We start from the raw sequence: 19,174 nt of genomic DNA, 5'->3' as shown, positions 1-19,174 counted from the left end.
ATAAACAGTAGGGGGGACAGAGGGCATCCCTGTTTCACCCCTGACCGTAAAAATACCTCTTGTGTCTTAAAACCATTCACTAAAATCTTACTTGTACAATCCTTGTAAAATGCTTTAAGCGATAGTAAAAACCCTTCTGGTATGCCCATTTTCTCTAAAACTTTAAAAAGATAAAAGTGTGAGACACGGTCAAATGCTTTTTCAAAATCAATAGATAAAATCGCCATTTTCCCCTTTCTGTCTTTCACATCCTCAATACAGTCTTTCACTAAATTCAGATTGTCCCATATACTGCGCCCCGGCACCCCACACACTTGATTAGAATGAATAACTTTGCTGATGACTTCTTTTAGACGATTTGCACAAATTTTAGCCATTATTTTATAGTCACAATTTAAAAGTGTTATTGGTCTCCAGTTTTCTAAATTTGATTTATCACCTTTTTTGTATAGGAGGGAGACTTCACCTTTCTTCCAGGAATTTAATAAAACCTTATTATTAAAAACCTCAGTAAACAAATAAAACAAATCATCTTTTAAAATATCATAAAAACATACATAAAATTCTATTGGGATGCCATCAGGACCAGGGATCTTTCCAGTTTTAAAACTTTTAATAGTTTTTAACACTTCTTGTTCCGTTAAAACTTGGGATAAAAACTCTTGGGATGCGGGATCTAAAACAGCTGTTAGTCCTTGCAGCGAATCATCCATTAATTTATTATCTATATTTTTTCCATTAAAAAGATTAGAAAAAAAAACCTCAACTTTACCCAGCATATTTTTTATATTATTCTCACCATCTATATGGTCAATTATCACTTTTTCTTTTTTATTTTTCCTAAAAAAATATCTGGAACACTTTTCATTTTCTTCTATATGTTGTACTCTAGAACGAAAAATTATCTATTTTCCTTTTTGTTCTAGCCATTTTGAAATCTCTTCTTTTAAGTTTGAAATATCAAGTTGTACATCTATCCCATTGTCTCTGAGCTTAAATAATGTTTGTAGGCGGGTATTTAAAATTCTATATTCTTCATATTTTTCTTTGGCTCTACATATACTCTTTTTAATAAAAAAGTCTTTTATTTTTACTTTCATTCTATCCCACCATACACTCATAGTCTCATTTGTTTTTTTCCCTTTTCTACATTTCCTATAAAACTCAATAAAATCTGATAAAATCTGCGGGTCGGTTAAAAGGGATATGTTCATTTTCCAGCTTTTCTTACCACATTTTTTGTTGTCATTTACTTTTATGGTAAAGGATAAAAGTTTATGGTCTGAAAATATATTAGTTAAAACTTCACATTTGGCAGGTATTGTTTTATCTGAACCAAAAATAAAATCAATCCTAGAGCTACAATTAGCATTGCTCCAAGTGAAACCGGCATCCTCTGGGCTGTCACTATGACACTCTTTATATATGTCTATCAATTTAGCATCTTTGACTATATCATGTAGCATACCTGAGGTTTTATCGTAGTTCCTGCTTACAGAGCTGGAGCGCCGGTTTTCACCTTTTAAAACACAATTAAAATCCCCTGCTAAGATAAAAGGTTCAGAGTTATTAATAAATAATGGTAAAAGATCAAGCATTTCGGCTCTTTCATTTTTCTCTGGGGATCCATAAAAATTTAAAAACTGCCATCTAATACCATCAATAAAAGCTTTCACTAATAAAATACGACCTGGTAAAATTTCCTTAATAAAATCAATTAAAACGTTCCCTTTAAAAAGTATGGCTACACCCGCTGATCCTGCAGCATTCGATCCAGACCAGACAGATGGCCCACACTACTACTCATCTTTAAATTTTTGATATGACATTTCATGTGGGATATTACATTCTTGCAGAAAAAATACAGATGCAGTAAAACACGTAAAAAAATTAAAAAGAGCAGTTCTTCTCGTGTTAGATTTTATGCCTCTCACGTTGAGGGAAATACCTTTGAGTTCAGCCATCATTAGAAAATGTAAAAATTTTACTTAGGTAACTAAGAGCAACGGATTTACCTGTTCGATGAACCTGATCAGACCACTGGGCTTGCGCCTCCCTCCTCATCTGATAGTATCGTCACGAGAGTCTCCGTGGAGGAGGAAAGATTACCACATTTATATAAACCCGACGCTACACTGGCATAGCTCGGAGGGCTGGCTGGCAGAACCCGCTGGGTCTCCATTGGCTGGCCATGCAGTTCCTCATCAGGTGGGTCCCCGAGGGGTTCCGCCGCCCCTGTTTGACCTGTAGAAGGTCGTCCTATAGGAGGAGGTTGCGCACAAGGCAGAGCCTCTGACTCTTCAGAGGCAGCAAGATCCCGGTCCCCACCTGTAGCAGCGGAGACCGAAACCCCTGAGGGTCCAGCGTCCACGTCCCCTTCTGGAGAAGTGTCCATCTGTTCACCTCCTGCTGCCTCCTCCGAACCACCCTTTTTCTTTTTCTTAGGACCCACCTTTATCCACTCAGCGCCCTCAGCCCTAGGAGACCCAGACTGGGCATGGGCTTCTGTGTCGGCCTTTTGCCGGTCCCTTTTGACCTTACCAGTAGTGCCCTTCTGCTCCTTCTCAGCCCTCCTTTTGGACTCCCGCAGGTCCTGCAGCCAGGTTTTGGGATTTGGTATTTTACCTGTCATAGACTCTGGAGACACTTCACTATTTGGTACGCCCTTATTGTCTCCAGAGGCTCCAGGTTGTTGTTCCTCCTCCTGAGGGGTGGTCTGATCTTTTGGTCCTTGGTCGGACGTCTTGGACTTCCCCTTTTGCTCATCTTCCCGAAATCTGTGAGGGCAAGAAAAATAAAAGTGACCTGGAGTCTGGCAAAAACTGCATTTCTTTTCCTTAGGGCATTCTTTTGTCTCATGTTCTTCACTAGCACAATTTCTACATGATACATGACAGTTTTCTTTTGAATGACCATAGCGCCCACAATTTCTGCAATATACTGGCATCCCAGAAAAGAAGAAATCCCCATTTGTTTGCCCAATTTTGAAACGGGCAGGGGGGAGCCGTATACCACCTGGTGTATTTGGATCTCTTGTACACTTCACAAGGAATTTCCACTTAGATGTCCATATGTTATATTCGTTTAATATCTTCCCAATACATTTAACACTTTTAAAATAAATTGCTAGAAATGACATTACTTCTGGAGCAGAAACAAAGGGCGAAAATACTTTTACAATAACCAGTCTTACCTCATCCAGGACGTGCTCAACAATTTGTATCCCTTTCAAAACAGGACTATTTTCAACTTTTTTTTAACTTTTCTAGTACATCTCTAAAAATACCTTCTCCGGTGAATGTGATGTCATAGTCACCTCTTCTGGGATAATCCTGGATGGAGAGAATTTCATTCCTTTGTACGCCAAGAAGGTTCCTGAGCACGTCCTGGACTACATACCCTAATTTCCTCATATCCGAGCCACCCGCCGTGAAGTGAACTTGGATAGAGTTTTTTAGCCTCGCATAAAGAGGCACGAGGTTAGGGTCAACCTCCATGGAAAAACGCAACAAGGTTGCAAATTGCAGCCGCTTGCAATCTGCGCTCCCAGTGTTCTTGCAGCGAAAAACACCTGGAAGCTGGGGGATCGCAACTCGTTACCCTGGGACTAAGCCCTCTCCCTAATAGCAGCAAGCAGGTTAAGTCCACCAAAGTGGACGATCCTGCCAGGCCAAGGAGAGGGGTACCCGAGTGCCCTTCAACCACAATCTCCTGCAATAAAGCACTTGATCGTAGCCAAAAGGCCGAGAAGCGATAACCAGAATTGGTTTCGAACTACGGTGCCACCCAAGGATCCTGAAAAGTCCATTTGTGGAGATGGGCTCCTGGACTCCCGTTAAGAAGACATGTTGTCAACCTCTAGATCCCTTACATGCCTGCACTTTTCGGCTTGCTGCTGCTGCAATCCACGCGTTTTAGATCTGCATAACTCCACCTCTTTAAACACAGCACCCTCACCCCCTGCTGTTCCCACCCGCCTCAACACCGTTGGAAGGGAGGAGAACCAATTAAGGCGGGGGGGTGGAACGAGCAGCTGTCTACCCTTAGCAGGAGGGCTGCTGATTACTTACCTTTCCTGCTGCTGCTGGCTGTCCAGCAGCAGACTGAAGGTGGCTGCTGCTGTGCGCAGGTATATAAAGGCTCAGAGCCTATTATGACACGCGCAGCCAGCGTTCCATTGCCACATTCCATCTACTGCAGGCAGGATACCTGGCTGGCTGAATGTCACTGAGAAGCTCACAGAGACCGCCATAAGCAACAGTTTAACAGAATGCCACAGACTAATCAACCAAACTTTTTGGGTTGGGTTCTCTTTTATAGTCTGCAGGCATTAAATGAAAGAAGTCAGTGTTCCAGCAGAGGGAGACAACGTTTCAGAAAAGGCATTGTAGCAAACCAAAAAAGAAATTTTAAGCGCAGCAGAGTAACCAGCGCACATACCTGTTAGCTCAGGTGAGTTTAAAAGGCTGCTGTTGATAACAAGGGCATTTGCTAAATAGATGGTGTGTGTGCAACAATATACTGAAAGGTCAATTATATTGTGCAGCTTATCTCACCACCTGTAGTTATTTAGGTGAAAGCTCCAAAATGCTTGCCTAATATGTCTGTTTATCCAAAAGGAAGTAAAGAGGGAGAGCTAGATAGATAGCATTGCATTACATTACATGGCAATGCAATGCACAGTTGCTGAAGTTGAACCAAAATGAGCTTGTCATCTGGCTTCTGCAACTTTGAACATGAAAAATCCAATGAGGAGAAGAAAAGCAAAGCCAAAGAGTCCATCCCAAAATCCGACAAACAAGCAAAATGAACAAAAAACATTGAATTCAATTCTTTCTGATTTTAGAAACTGCATTAAAGAAGGGGTGCACCGGTCCTGGAGATACTGCAATACCAGGTCAATGCGTGGAGTGGACAGAGCAAGCTCTTTTTCCATCTCCCTGTTCTAAAAATCCATTTAATATATGGTCCCCAGATAGGGGACGTATCAGATATTAAACTGATAAGAACAGATACTACACTTGATCTTAGCCATAAGGCCGAGAAGCGATAACCAGAATTGGTTTCGAACTACGGTGCCACCCAAGGATCCTGAAAAGTCCATTTGTGGAGATGGGCTCCTGGACTCCCGTTAAGAAGACATGTTGTCAACCTCTAGATCCCTTACATGCCTGCACTTTTCGGCTTGCTGCTGCTGCAATCCACGCGTTTTAGATCTGCATAACTCCACCTCTTTAAACACAGCACCCTCACCCCCTGCTGTTCCCACCCGCCTCAACACCGTTGGAAGGGAGGAGAACCAATTAAGGCGGGGGGGTGGAACGAGCAGCTGTCTACCCTTAGCAGAAGGGCTGCTGATTACTTACCTTTCCTGCTGCTGCTGGCTGTCCAGCAGCAGACTGAAGGTGGCTGCTGCTGTGCGCAGGTATATAAAGGCTCAGAGCCTATTATGACACGCGCAGCCAGCGTTCCATTGCCACATTCCATCTACTGCAGGCAGGATACCTGGCTGGCTGAATGTCACTGAGAAGCTCACAGAGACCGCCATAAGCAACAGTTTAACAGAATGCCACAGACTAATCAACCAAACTTTTTGGGTTGGGTTCTCTTTTATAGTCTGCAGGCATTAAATGAAAGAAGTCAGTGTTCCAGCAGAGGGAGACAACGTTTCAGAAAAGGCATTGTAGCAAACCAAAAAAGAAATTTTAAGCGCAGCAGAGTAACCAGCGCACATACCTGTTAGCTCAGGTGAGTTTAAAAGGCTGCTGTTGATAACAAGGGCATTTGCTAAATAGATGGTGTGTGTGCAACAATATACTGAAAGGTCAATTATATTGTGCAGCTTATCTCACCACCTGTAGTTATTTAGGTGAAAGCTCCAAAATGCTTGCCTAATATGTCTGTTTATCCAAAAGGAAGTAAAGAGGGAGAGCTAGATAGATAGCATTGCATTACATTACATGGCAATGCAATGCACAGTTGCTGAAGTTGAACCAAAATGAGCTTGTCATCTGGCTTCTGCAACTTTGAACATGAAAAATCCAATGAGGAGAAGAAAAGCAAAGCCAAAGAGTCCATCCCAAAATCCGACAAACAAGCAAAATGACCAAAAAACATTGAATTCAATTCTTTCTGATTTTAGAAACTGCATTAAAGAAGGGGTGCACCGGTCCTGGAGATACTGCAATACCAGGTCAATGCGTGGAGTGGACAGAGCAAGCTCTTTTTCCGTCTCCCTGTTCTAAAAATCCATTTAATATATGGTCCCCAGATAGGGGACGTATCAGATATTAAACTGATAAGAACAGATTTTTGCGTTTATATTTAAAATATCGTAGTCTTTATCTTTTCTTCAGAGCTTTAAAATAACATCTTCCATAGGTGATAGTTCCATATACTCAGGGCTCTTTTCTTTCCAAGCTTCTTCATATCCATTAGGTAGCACATATAAATTTCACTTAATGCCAGTCTTATACAATCCTTGACTTTTATATAGTCTCTTTTAAACAACAATATGTTTCTGGTCTTCCATAGAGCATTTTTAACACAACTCAAAGTGCACCATAAAACTCTCTCTTTTTCTTTCGTCATGTTTGGTAAAATCCCATATAAAACCACTTCATGGCTTAAAAAATTAAGACCAGATAAAAATTTTAAAAGCTCACCACAGTCTTTCTACACTTTTTGTGCAAAATCACAATTCCAAATAAGGTGCATAGTAGTCTCATCATTATTGCACTGATGCCTCGGGCAGGTTTGTATAGTGCTAAGTCTTCTTTTATACTGGAAATCACGAGTCGGTAAACATTCCTGCACAATCATCCAAGCTAAGTCTTTATGTTGATTCATCAGGTAAGGTGCATTTGTTAAATTCCATATTTTAGTGACTCTGCTATATGAATAATGGCTTATGGGCGTCAAAGTTTCTTTCTTTTTTAATTGCTGCAGCAGCTTCCTTGCATTCTTAAATGTCTCCATCTCAAAAGAATCTAGGCCATATAATCTGATAACTTTCTCCAGGATGGCATATTGTTGTGGAGGTGATAACAACACTGGGCTTGTTAAAGAAATGGATATCCACTTTCGCCTTCTAAAAATGTGGCCAGCTGCATATCTTAAAAAATGTGCCCAAGGGCTTGAAGCAAACATATATTTAAAACAGAGGCTAAAAAACTTGGAGTATAAAAACAGTTTGACGTTGGGAACATCCTTCCCACCAAGGTGGTGCATCTTGTACATTGTTTCTCTCTTCACCTTTTCGAACTTAGAGTTCCACACAAATTCAAACAACATTCTCTGTAATCTTCTCGCTGTAAGGTCACTTGGTGGATAAACATAACTGAGATATAGCATGACAGGAAGCAGAAGGGCCTTAATAATTAAAACTTTACCTTCGATTGTTAATTTTCTTAATTTCCAAAAGTCAATCTTCTTTTGTATTTTGTCCCTTACTCCATCCCAGCTCTTCATTCCATTATTCTGTCGATCAAAAATCACGCCCAGAATTTTAATCTTCTCTGACTGCATCGGGAGATCAGGGATGGACACATCCGCCCAATTGCCACGGACAAAACAATCACATTTCTCAATGTTTAACTTAAAACCTGAGGCTTCACAAAAAAAATTGGTCGTTCTTATAGCTCTCCTGAGAGCGGCAGGTGATGAACAAAAAATAGTAATATCATCCATGTAGCCCATTACCTTCACATCTCTTCCATGTCCTCCAGGGATAGGGACACCTTTAATCACTTTATCATCTCGTAACATAGATAAAAGAGGCTCTATTGCACATATAAATAGCACTGGGGACAAAGGGCAGCCTTGCTTCACACCTGAATGCAAAAACACTTCATTAGACAAAAATCCATTGATTAAAATTTTACTAAAAGAGTTCTTATATAAAAGTGCCACTTGCTTGATAAAAATTTCAGGGAAGCCCATTTTTTTTAAAACCAACCATAAAAAACAATGAGAGACACGATCAAAAGCCTTTTGAAAATCCAACGATAAAATTGCTAAGTCTTGCTTCCTGGATTGCTGGTACCATATGACATCGCGGATGGTAATGAGATGCTCCGCAACTTCTCTTCCTGGCACCCCACATACCTGGTCTTCATAAATAACTTTGGATAAAACTTTTTTAAAACGGTTCACTAAAATTTTGGACATCAACTTGTAATCAACATTCAACAGTGTGATTGGTCTCCAGTTTGCCAGATGGGATTTGGCTCATTTTTTAAAAATCAGGGAGACCAGACCACTTCTCCAAGATATAGGCAGGATATCACACTTAAAAGCTTCTTTGATTACTAAAAACAAGTCGGGTTTTAAAAAATTCCAAAATTCACGATAAAATTCAACAGGCAAACCGTCAGAACCAGGGGTTTTCCCATAGGAAAAACTTTTGATAGCAGCATCTACTTCCGACAAGGTGACTTCAGTGCATAACAATTCTTGGTCTTCGCGGCTCAGACTATTTTTTAATGAATTAAGGGCATCTTCAGTAAAAGACTGGTCTATAGTTTTCTCATTAAAAAGCTGCTGATAAAACTGGTGAGCTTGGTTGAGCATACCTTCAGTTGTAGTTTCACCCTCTAATTCTGTTATCATTTCCTTAGCAGCAACTACTTTTTTAAAAAAAAATCTTGAGCACTTTTCATTTTTCTCCATCACTTCAATTTTTGAGTTATAAATTATTTCCTTACCCTTCGACTCTATACTCTTTTTAATTTCTTTTTTTGTTGCTTCAATTAAATCATCTATTTCAAGTCCCACATCTCTTAGTTGATAACAGGTCTGCAATTTAGTAATAAGCCTCTTATGCCAAGCGGACTTTTCTCTTGCATTGGCTATGCTGACCTTGATAAAAAAACTTTTTATCTTCATCTTGCTGTATTCCCACCATTCTAGCAGAGTTAAAAATTTTTGTTGTTTTGTTCTTAAATAATTAAAAAACGCTTTAAAATCTGTTCTTACCTTAGGATCTTGTAACAATGTTGTATTTAGCCTCCAAACTCCTCTTGCCTTGACAAGCCCAGGTAATTCTAACTCTGATAGCAGCATCTTATGATCTGAAAAAATGTTTGGGATTAAGACAACAGATTTGACATTCACATATTGGGACATGAAAATAAAATCAATACGAGATTTAGAAGAAGAGTTCTCCCAAGTATAACCGGGATCATTACTATGGATCTCTTTCCAGGAGTCTCTAAGAAAAAAATCAGTTAACAAATCCTTTAGTTGTTTCTCTGTTTTGTCTTTTTTAGGAACGGTGGAACTCCCGCTTCTCCCTTCACCAGGCAAGACACAATTGAAATCCCCACAGAACATCAGAGGCGATGAACCAGGTAGGTAATATTGCACATCTTCAAACAACTGATGTCTCTCTTCCTTCACCGGAGAAGCATAAATGTTCAAAAGTCTAAAGTCCACACCTTTAAAACTATTATTTAAGAAAAGAGCACGCCCAGAAGAATTGTCCACAAAAGAGTTGATTTTAAAGTCATGCGACCTAAACAGCACTCCAATGCCAGAGGAACGATTTTCATTATCTCCGGACCAGATAGAGAGCCCATGAGGCCAATCTTTTCTTAAATCTGCATAATTCATATCAAAGTCAATGTTACATTCTTGCAAACAAAAGACATCACAGTCCACTGTTGACAGGTAGGAAAACAAAGCAGCCCTTCTTGTAGGGCCCCTTATACTCCTCACATTGAGCGAGGCTACTTTAATTGACGAGGTCATGATAGGATAGTTCAGGTCACACTACTGTCAGAATCAGACATAAAGCCCACCGATGTTAACGGGCTCTGCACTTCTGAGTCCGAAAAAGAAATGTTTATAGGGTCTGAAGGCCTTGGCTCCTCAGGAGGGGCTGCGGGAGCCATTGGCTTGTATTGCAGAAGACTTGGTTTTAATGGACACTTCTTGGAAGTCTCCCTGGCCACATTCTCATCAGACCTATCATCTGTTTTCCTTTTCCTACGAGTTTCCAGCTCCATTGCTTCTTCCTCCGAGCTAAATGTCCTGATTTCAGCAGAGGGACTCCCCTCCACCACCATATCACCCGGATCAGAATCAGCAGCCCAGTCCTTAGATGAAGCTTCCCTCTTCTCAGGAGGGACAGGTTTCTCAGCTGGAGGTTTCTGCACAGACGTGGGCTTATGCGCAGCAGGAATAGGAGAACTGGCAGGTTTTCCCTGTGCAGCAACCACTGAAGTGCTTGTGGACCCGCCTACAGGGGGTTGTGTTCGCACAGTAGATACAGGAGCACCGGTGGGACCCCCCTTAGCAGCAGGAGCAGGAGGGTTGGTTGGCTTCCTCTGTGCAGCAGGTGCAGACGTACCACCTGATGTACTAGCAGGCTTGGTCTGTGGAGCAGGTACTGGAAAGATAGAAGACTGCCCCCGCGCTGTAGACGCACCCGCAGGAGCAGGAACAGCAAAGGGCTGCCTCTGCCCCCCGGGAGCAGATGGAGGCACACGGGCAGGTTGCTTTGCCAGCGTTTCAGCATAGGTTTCCACCTTTTTCTTCAAAGGACACTCCCGGAAGGAATGACCTGGGACCCGGCAGATGTTGCACACCATCTCATTGGTACAGTCCATTGTGGCATGTCCATGCTTGTAGCACTTCTTACAGATTGCCACCTCCTCCTTGCAGTTCTCATAAGTGTGACCGAAACACATGCATTTCCGGCAGAAGAGGGGCATGTCCGGGTAGAAGAAGCGCCCCCGCTCCCTACCGATCAGGAAACTTGACAGAGGATGACGCTGACCACCAATGCCATTTGGATCTTCACAAAATTTAACAAAAAATTTATGCTTTCCCGTCCAGAGGTTTTCCTCATTCATGACCTTGTGGGAATACCGCAGTTCTGGGAAATAGTTTTGAAGAAAGCAAATAATATTAACAAAGGGAACATGAGGGTTGCTCATCTGAACCACGAGCGGCTTCTCTCCACCGGAGTAAAGGATGACAAAGGTGAGTCCTTTAAGGTCCTCATCTGAAAGGTGCAGGTGAATCTGGCGGAAGAGGTTCTGGCACGCATACTCCGACTCCAGAGTCAAAGTGAAGGAACCGGGGCGATCTTGAAGGGCCAGGATGTCTTCCCTCTTTACTCCTAGGATCTCCAGCAGCACTCTCCTCACGAAAAATTTCAAGGTCATCTTCTCCTTGGATGCATCGTCCACTTCGATCTTGAAAGAGTTCTTGATGCGAAGGTCACCAGCTCTGGCATAGCGCACTGCGGCCGCTACTGCTGATGCCATCTTCAAAAGGTAGATAGGGTCGATCGCCTTCTTGGTTTCTTTGCGTATCTGCCCCCTAAAGCAGCATGAGGCTTAAGACGGCTTTTACACCGCCGATGCCTCAAGGCCAAGGGCACGATTGGCTTAGAATCCTTCTGGCAAGATGTGGTATCTTAGCCAAAAGGCCGAGAAGCGATAACCAGAATTGGTTTCCAACTACGGTGCCACCCAAGGATCCTGAAAGGTCCATTTGTGGAGATGGGCTCCTGGACTCCCGTGAAGAAGACATGTTGTCAACCTCTAGATCCCTTACATGCCTGCACTTTTCGGCTTGCTGCTGCTGCAATCCACGCGTTTTAGATCTGCATAACTCCACCTCTTTAAACACAGCACCCTCACCCCCTGCTGTTCCCACCTGCCTCAACACCGTTGGAAGGGAGGAGAACCAATTAAGGCGGGGGGGTGGAACGAGCAGCTGTCTACCCTTAGCAGACGGGCTGTTGATTACTTACCTTTCCTGCTGCTGCTGGCTGTCCAGCAGCAGACTGAAGGTGGCTGCTGCTGTGCGCAGGTATATAAAGGCTCAGAGCCTATTATGACACGCGCAGCCAGCGTTCCATTGCCACATTCCATCTACTGCAGGCAGGATACCTGGCTGGCTGAATGTCACTGAGAAGCTCACAGAGACCGCCATAAGCAACAGTTTAACAGAATGCCACAGACTAATCAACCAAACTTTTTGGGTTGGGTTCTCTTTTATAGTCTGCAGGCATTAAATGAAAGAAGTCAGTGTTCCAGCAGAGGGAGACAACGTTTCAGAAAAGGCATTGTAGCAAACCAAAAAAGAAATTTTAAGCGCAGCAGAGTAACCAGCGCACATACCTGTTAGCTCAGGTGAGTTTAAAAGGCTGCTGTTGATAACAAGGGCATTTGCTAAATAGATGGTGTGTGTGCAACAATATACTGAAAGGTCAATTATATTGTGCAGCTTATCTCACCACCTGTAGTTATTTAGGTGAAAGCTCCAAAATGCTTGCCTAATATGTCTGTTTATCCAAAAGGAAGTAAAGAGGGAGAGCCTGATAGATAGCATTGCATTACATTACATGGCAATGCAATGCACAGTTGCTGAAGTTGAACCAAAATGAGCTTGTCATCTGGCTTCTGCAACTTTGAACATGAAAAATCCAATGAGGAGAAGAAAAGCAAAGCCAAAGAGTCCATCCCAAAATCCGACAAACAAGCAAAATGAACAAAAAACCTTGAATTCAATTCTTTCTGATTTTAGAAACTGCATTAAAGAAGGGGTGCACCGGTCCTGGAGATACTGCAATACCAGGTCAATGCGTGGAGTGGACAGAGCAAGCTCTTTTTCCATCTCCCTGTTCTAAAAATCCATTTAATATATGGTCCCCAGATAGGGGACGTATCAGATATTAAACTGATAAGAACAGATCAGGTTTCAACATATTTTATTAAGTGCGTAAAAGATGGTTTACAATCAAAAACAACAACACAAACAGTACATTATTAAAACACAGAATTCCACCCATAAAAACCCCATATACGATTGGCATCCCTTCTCCCAATACATTTGACATCCCTCAAGTAATAAATATACATCTGGCTAAAAGCAATTTTAAGACAATCCTTCACAGAAATAGCATCACGTTTAAAAAGTAAAATATTGCGTGCCTTCCAAAGGGCGTCTTTAAAACAGTTAATCATACACCAACATATACAATACTGTTGAGGGGTCGGACATTTAAAAAGGCCATATAAAACATATTCATGGTTAAAATCTCTTAAACCGCAAGTCCATTTTAAAAGAATCCCAACTTTGTGCCAAAGTTCCTGTGCAAATGGGCAATTCCACATAAGGTGCAAGGTGGTTTCGTCATAAACACATGAGTCTCTGGGGCATTTTGCTCTGGCCACCAGGCCTCTCCTGTGTTGAAACTCTCTGGTGGGGAGGTACTGGTGGACCACCATCCATGCAATATCCTTATGTCCATTTGCTAAGAATTTCCCGAAGACATTCTTCCAAACTTGCTTCGATCTCTCTTCTGAGAAATTTACTATGAGGGTCACATCTTCATTCCTCCTCAGAAAAGATAAAAGCTTCTTGCGGTCTTTAAAAATGTCCATATTAAAATCACCAAGGCTATAAAATCGAACAGTCTTTTCTAAGATTGCTTGGTGTTTGGGGGGGCATAGTAAAACAGGGGAATTCAACGACAACTTAAACCATCTTTTAAAAATCATCCCACAAGTATATTTTAAAAAATAACTTAGTGCACTATTACCATTAAAATGTTTGAAACAAAAGCAGAAATAATTTAAATACAAATAAATATGTAAGTCGGGGACATCCCTTCCGCCGTTCATTTTATTCTTCCTCATTATTTCTCGCCTTAATTTTTCCATTTTGGAGTTCCATAAAAACATAAAGATCATCCTAGTCATTTTTTTAATTAAAACATCAGAGGGGGGGTACACCATAGCTATATACAGTATGAGGGGTAACAACACTGATTTTATAATTAAAATTTTCCCCTCCATTGTTAGGGACCTCAAACCCCAAAATGATATTTTCTTTGACATTTTTTCTATGACATTCTCCCAGCTTTGAGTTCCCACATTCTCCTCGTTAAAAACAACTCCAAGAATTTTTACATTGTTTCGTTTTATAGTGAGCTGCGGGAGTTGGGCGGTGTCCCAGGATCCCAAAGTCAGACATTCAGATTTATTTAAATTAAGTTTAAAACCGGATGCCTGGGAAAAAAAATCAATGCGCAACACCGCCCTCCGGAGGGAAGCAGGGTCCACGCACACAACCGTCACGTCATCCATGTAGCCAAAGACTCTCACATCACTGCCACCTCCGCCAGGAACAGGAACCCCTCTAATCACTTTGTCTTTTCTTATTGCGCTCAGCAGGGGCTCCATGGCGCAGATGAACAGGATGGGCGACAAGGGGCATCCCTGCTTCACTCCGGACTCAAGGGGAACTCCATCTGTTAAAAAGCCATTAAGAGAAATTTGACTAAAACAATTTTTATATAAAATCTTAATACAATTTAAAAGCATATTAGGGATACCCATTCTTTTTAAAACTCTAAAAAGAAATCTATGAGAGACTCTATCGAAAGCTTTTTCAAAATCTAGGGCTAAAAGAGCTACATTTTGACCCCGGTCTCTGGAATACCAAATTACATCCCTTAGTACGTTTAAAACCTCTGAAATACTTCTGCCTGGTACACTACATACCTGCTCAGGCCGGATCAGTTTGGCAATGACACTCCTGAGCCGGTCAGCAACCACCTTAGCAAGTACCTTGTAATCAACATTTAGGAGAGTTATGGGTCTCCAATTCGCTAGAGTACTGCGGTCACCTTTTTTATATATCAAAGACACCACTCCTCTCCTCCACGAAAATGGCAACTGTTCAGAAATAAAAACTTCTTTAAAAAGCATAAAAAGGTCCTCTTTTAAAATGTCCCAAAAAGTAAGGTAAAATTCTACAGGTAGTCCGTCACACCCAGGTGCTTTACCCTTAGAGAAACTTTTAAAAACATAAAATAATTCCTCTAAAACAATATCGCATTCTAAAAACTCCTGGTCTGTAAAATTTAACTTAAAATCGAGATCATTAAGAGCATCAGATAAAAAGGACTCATCTATACACTTTTTACTAAAAAGATGCTTATAAAAGTTAAAAGTAGCATTCAACATTCCCTGCATAGATGTTTCACCCTCTAGATTTGTGATCACTTCTCTTTTATCCATGACTTTTTTGAAGAAGAAGCGAGAGCACTTCTCCCCCTCCTCCAAGTGCTGCACTCTAGAGTTAAAAATAATCTCTTTCCCCTTTGTGTCTATGCAGTTCTGGATTTCAGTTTTTAGGCTAGCAATATCATCTCCCACCTCCACCCCTAGCTCTTTGAATTTAAAAAGTGTTTGCAGTTTGGTGTTAAGATCACTAAAACATCTTTTTTTCTCTCTAGCTTTACGTTTCCCTGCTTTTATAAAAAACATTCTGACTTTTTTTTTCAAATTTTCCCACCAGGTTACCATAGGGGCATCAGAAGGTTTTTGTCGCCGCCAGGCTTGATAGGCTTTACCAAAGTCTTGTCGAATCAGAGGGTCCTCCAGCAGGTAAGTACTTAGATGCCAGAGGCCCCTGTTGACCCTCTGTTCATCCCGGTATTCTAGGTGCACCTCCAAGCCCTTATGGTCAGAAAATATATTTGATGTTAAAACACATTTTACAGGGTTAAAATCATCTGATAGGAAAATAAAATCGATCCTGGAAGACACCCCTCTTCCGGACCACGTATAACCAGGGTCCGTCGGCAGAAGTGACCTCCACGCATCGTATAATTTAAAATCAGTTATAAAATCTTTCAATAGATGACATGACTTATCCAATTTGCGTAAAGGGTCACCCGCCGCTCGTTGTTCACTAGCACAAAGACAATTAAAATCACCCCCTACGATCAGGGGAGATGACCCAGTACAGTACAATGGCAATATCCCAAATAAATTAATTCTCTCTTGCTTATCAGGGGAAGCATAAACATTCATTACACGTAGGGTAAAACCATTAAATTTAAAATGCACTAAAACCACTCTGCCTGGTACTATTTCTGTGACAGTATTTATAGTAATATTTCTCCCACGACAGAGGAATCCCACCCCCGCTGACTTGTTGTCATTGGAGCCAGACCAGATGGAGGGCCCCAGTCTCCAATCTGTCTTGATGTCATTATAATTTAGTGCATGTTGTATCCCGCATTCCTGTAATAAACATATGTCAAAGTCAGTGGTTTCTAAGTACTTAAATAGAGCAGCCCTACGAACTGGGCTCTTTAATGACCTCACATTCAGTGAGACAAGTCTTAATGTGGGCATTCATAGGTCAGGGTGGTGGATCTTCCATGAGGACACCTGACTCAAAGCCCTGTATGTCAAATTGCTCCAGGACATCCGGGCTAGAGGACCCAAACGACTCGATATTCTGTGAGCCGGCGGTTGCCCCCTCGTAGGTCACGGTTCCCAGCCACATTCCAGGAGACGCTGGGGCTTCGACATTCCGTCTCTTTTTCGGGGCAGACTCCACCAGGTCACTGGTGCAGTCCTCCTCTTCCTCCACCTCCTCCAGGGGGAGAGACTGGTCCATCAGGATAAGATTACCAACACAGATTCCCTGATGTTCGCCACCTAGAAGCAAAGCCCCCTCATCTGGCTGGCTAATCTCCCTGGAAGATCCTGAGGCCATCGCTGCGTGGTCCCCTGTAGCCAACCGCACAGGGGCACCACCCTCCAGCCCAACAGGATCGGTATCGGGAACCATCGACACGGAGGATACCCTCCCAGAAGGAGGACCCCTCCGCTCCGGTCCATGCGAGGTCCGCCCATCGTTAAGGGACTTCGATGCAGGGGCCGCCCCAGAGGGGCCTCCGGCTCCCTGCTCCATCCCAGCCTTCTCGCCCTTCGAACCGCCCTCCGACGCCGGCCCGCCAGTGAAGACCGGCGGGCGCATCGGCTCAGCTGCAGAAGATGCAGCTTCTGCGTAGGTCCTGGTCCTGGTCCTGTTGGGGCATCCTCGGAACATGTGCCCCGCCTCACCACAAAGATTGCATTTCCTCCCAGCGGGACAGTCCTTCATTAAATGTCCGTAACAGCTGCAATTATTGCAGCGGTCTACTTTCCTGCCCGTGCAGGACGTTTGGGTATGACCCATTTGTCCACAGTTCCTGCAACATACCGGCATTCCAGGGTAAAATAAGTAGCCTCTGCTCTTACCGATCACAAATGTTGAGGGAGGGTGTAGCATTCCTCCCACTCCGCTTGGGTCCCTCTTTAGACGGGCCATGTACCTCCTCTTGCCGCACCAGAAGCCTACCGCGTTCTTCACAGTGCCCAGGTATCTCAGATCATCACAATAACGGATAAGGTAGGTCGAGATGTCTGCAGCTTCCACAAAGGGGTTCGGGAAATGCACCACGATAGGGATCTCGTCATAGGCATACAAGAGACAAAAGGTTAGTCCATCCAATTCATCTAAGTAGTTTTTCTCATTTACCTTTTGTACGAGTTGGTGACAGCATCCCTGGCTCTTGAAGGTGATGGTGTAAGTCCCCTTGTACTCATTGTCCTGGAAGCAGAATATGTCTTCCCGCCGAAACTCCAGAACTCCAAGCAGAATCCTATGGCAGATGTAGTCCAAGTTCTTCTCCGTCCTCGATCCTGCTCCAACTTCAATCCTCACGGTGTTCCGCATCCGGGCATCACCCGATGAATATGTGAGCGTTGCCGGCATCCTTCACTCAGGAACGTACCGACTCTTCTCTCTGAAAGGCGCAAGCCTTCATGGGATCCCTTCCCATTGCTCCCGGACTAATCCTTCCTCCCAATAGCAGGAGGGGGATTAAGTCCCTCCGAAGAGGAACGATCCCCCCAGGCCGAGAGAAAGGGTACCAAGAGCACCTCACAGGCAAGACCACACAGGTAAACCTGATAGATCGTGCCAAAAGGCCGAGAAGCGATAACCAGAATTGGTTTCCAACTACGGTGCCACCCAAGGATCCTGAAAGGTCCATTTGTGGAGATGGGCTCCTGGACTCCCGTTAAGAAGACATGTTGTCAACCTCTAGATCCCTTACATGCCTGCACTTTTCGGCTTGCTGCTGCTGCAATCCACGCGTTTTAGATCTGCATAACTCCACCTCTTTAAACACAGCACCCTCACCCCCTGCTGTTCCCACCCGCCTCAACACCATTGGAAGGGAGGAGAACCAATTAAGGCGGGGGGGTGGAACGACCAGCTGTCTACCCTTAGCAGAAGGGCTGCTGATTACTTACCTTTCCTGCTGCTGCTGGCTGTCCAGCAGCAGACTGAAGGTGGCTGCTGCTGTGCGCAGGTATATAAAGGCTCAGAGCCTATTATGACACGCGCAGCCAGCGTTCCATTGCCACATTCCATCTACTGCAGGCAGGATACCTGGCTGGCTGAATGTCACTGAGAAGCTCACAGAGACCGCCATAAGCAACAGTTTAACAGAATGCCACAGACTAATCAACCAAACTTTTTGGGTTGGGTTCTCTTTTATAGTCTGCAGGCATTAAATGAAAGAAGTCAGTGTTCCAGCAGAGGGAGACAACGTTTCAGAAAAGGCATTGTAGCAAACCAAAAAAGAAATTTTAAGTGCAGCAGAGTAACCAGCGCACATACCTGTTAGCTCAGGTGAGTTTAAAAGGCTGCTGTTGATAACAAGGGCATTTGCTAAATAGATGGTGTGTGTGCAACAATATACTGAAAGGTCAATTATATTGTGCAGCTTATCTCACCACCTGTAGTTATTTAGGTGAAAGCTCCAAAATGCTTGCCTAATATGTCTGTTTATCCAAAAGGAAGTAAAGAGGGAGAGCTAGATAGATAGCATTGCATTACATTACATGGCAATGCAATGCACAGTTGCTGAAGTTGAACCAAAATGAGCTTGTCATCTGGCTTCTGCAACTTTGAACATGAAAAATCCAATGAGGAGAAGAAAAGCAAAGCCAAAGAGTCCATCCCAAAATCCGACAAACAAGCAAAATGAACAAAAAACATTGAATTCAATTCTTTCTGATTTTAGAAACTGCATTAAAGAAGGGGTGCACCGGTCCTGGAGATACTGCAATACCAGGTCAATGCGTGGAGTGGACAGAGCAAGTTCTTTTTCCATCTCCCTGTTCTAAAAATCCATTTAATATATGGTCCCCAGATAGGGGACGTATCAGATATTAAACTGATAAGAACAGATACTACACTTGATCTTAGCCAAAAGGCCGAGAAGCGATAACCAGAATTGGTTTCCAACTACGGTGCCACCCAAGGATCCTGAAAGGTCCATTTGTGGAGATGGGCTCCTGGA

The 19,174-nt window shown here is 43.0% G+C and overlaps 3 non-coding genes and 1 pseudogene across 3 annotated transcripts; all 4 read right to left on the bottom strand.

Annotated features, from left to right (window-relative positions):
* Positions 1 to 4,860: 4,860 nt before the first annotated feature.
* On the bottom strand, positions 4,861 to 5,051 carry LOC141149622 (U2 spliceosomal RNA). Its single transcript, XR_012245914.1, has one exon. It is a non-coding gene; the product is annotated as a U2 spliceosomal RNA (small nuclear RNA).
* Positions 5,052 to 6,156: 1,105 nt separating this feature from the next.
* Positions 6,157 to 6,333, bottom strand: LOC141150523 (U2 spliceosomal RNA; annotated as a pseudogene).
* Positions 6,334 to 12,554: 6,221 nt separating this feature from the next.
* Positions 12,555 to 12,744, bottom strand: LOC141150506 (U2 spliceosomal RNA). The gene has a single exon (XR_012246694.1). It is a non-coding gene; the product is annotated as a U2 spliceosomal RNA (small nuclear RNA).
* Positions 12,745 to 18,909: 6,165 nt separating this feature from the next.
* Positions 18,910 to 19,100, bottom strand: LOC141149964 (U2 spliceosomal RNA). Its single transcript, XR_012246240.1, has one exon. It is a non-coding gene; the product is annotated as a U2 spliceosomal RNA (small nuclear RNA).
* Positions 19,101 to 19,174: the final 74 nt, after the last annotated feature.

The sequence above is a fragment of the Phyllobates terribilis genome, unplaced genomic scaffold, assembly GCF_046119375.1.
Source record: "Phyllobates terribilis strain yellow unplaced genomic scaffold, ASM4611937v1 Scaffold_5__5_contigs__length_657084704, whole genome shotgun sequence".
In the NCBI taxonomy this organism is placed as follows: domain Eukaryota; kingdom Metazoa; phylum Chordata; class Amphibia; order Anura; family Dendrobatidae; genus Phyllobates; species Phyllobates terribilis.
This window is presented reverse-complemented; position numbering and strand designations above follow the sequence as displayed.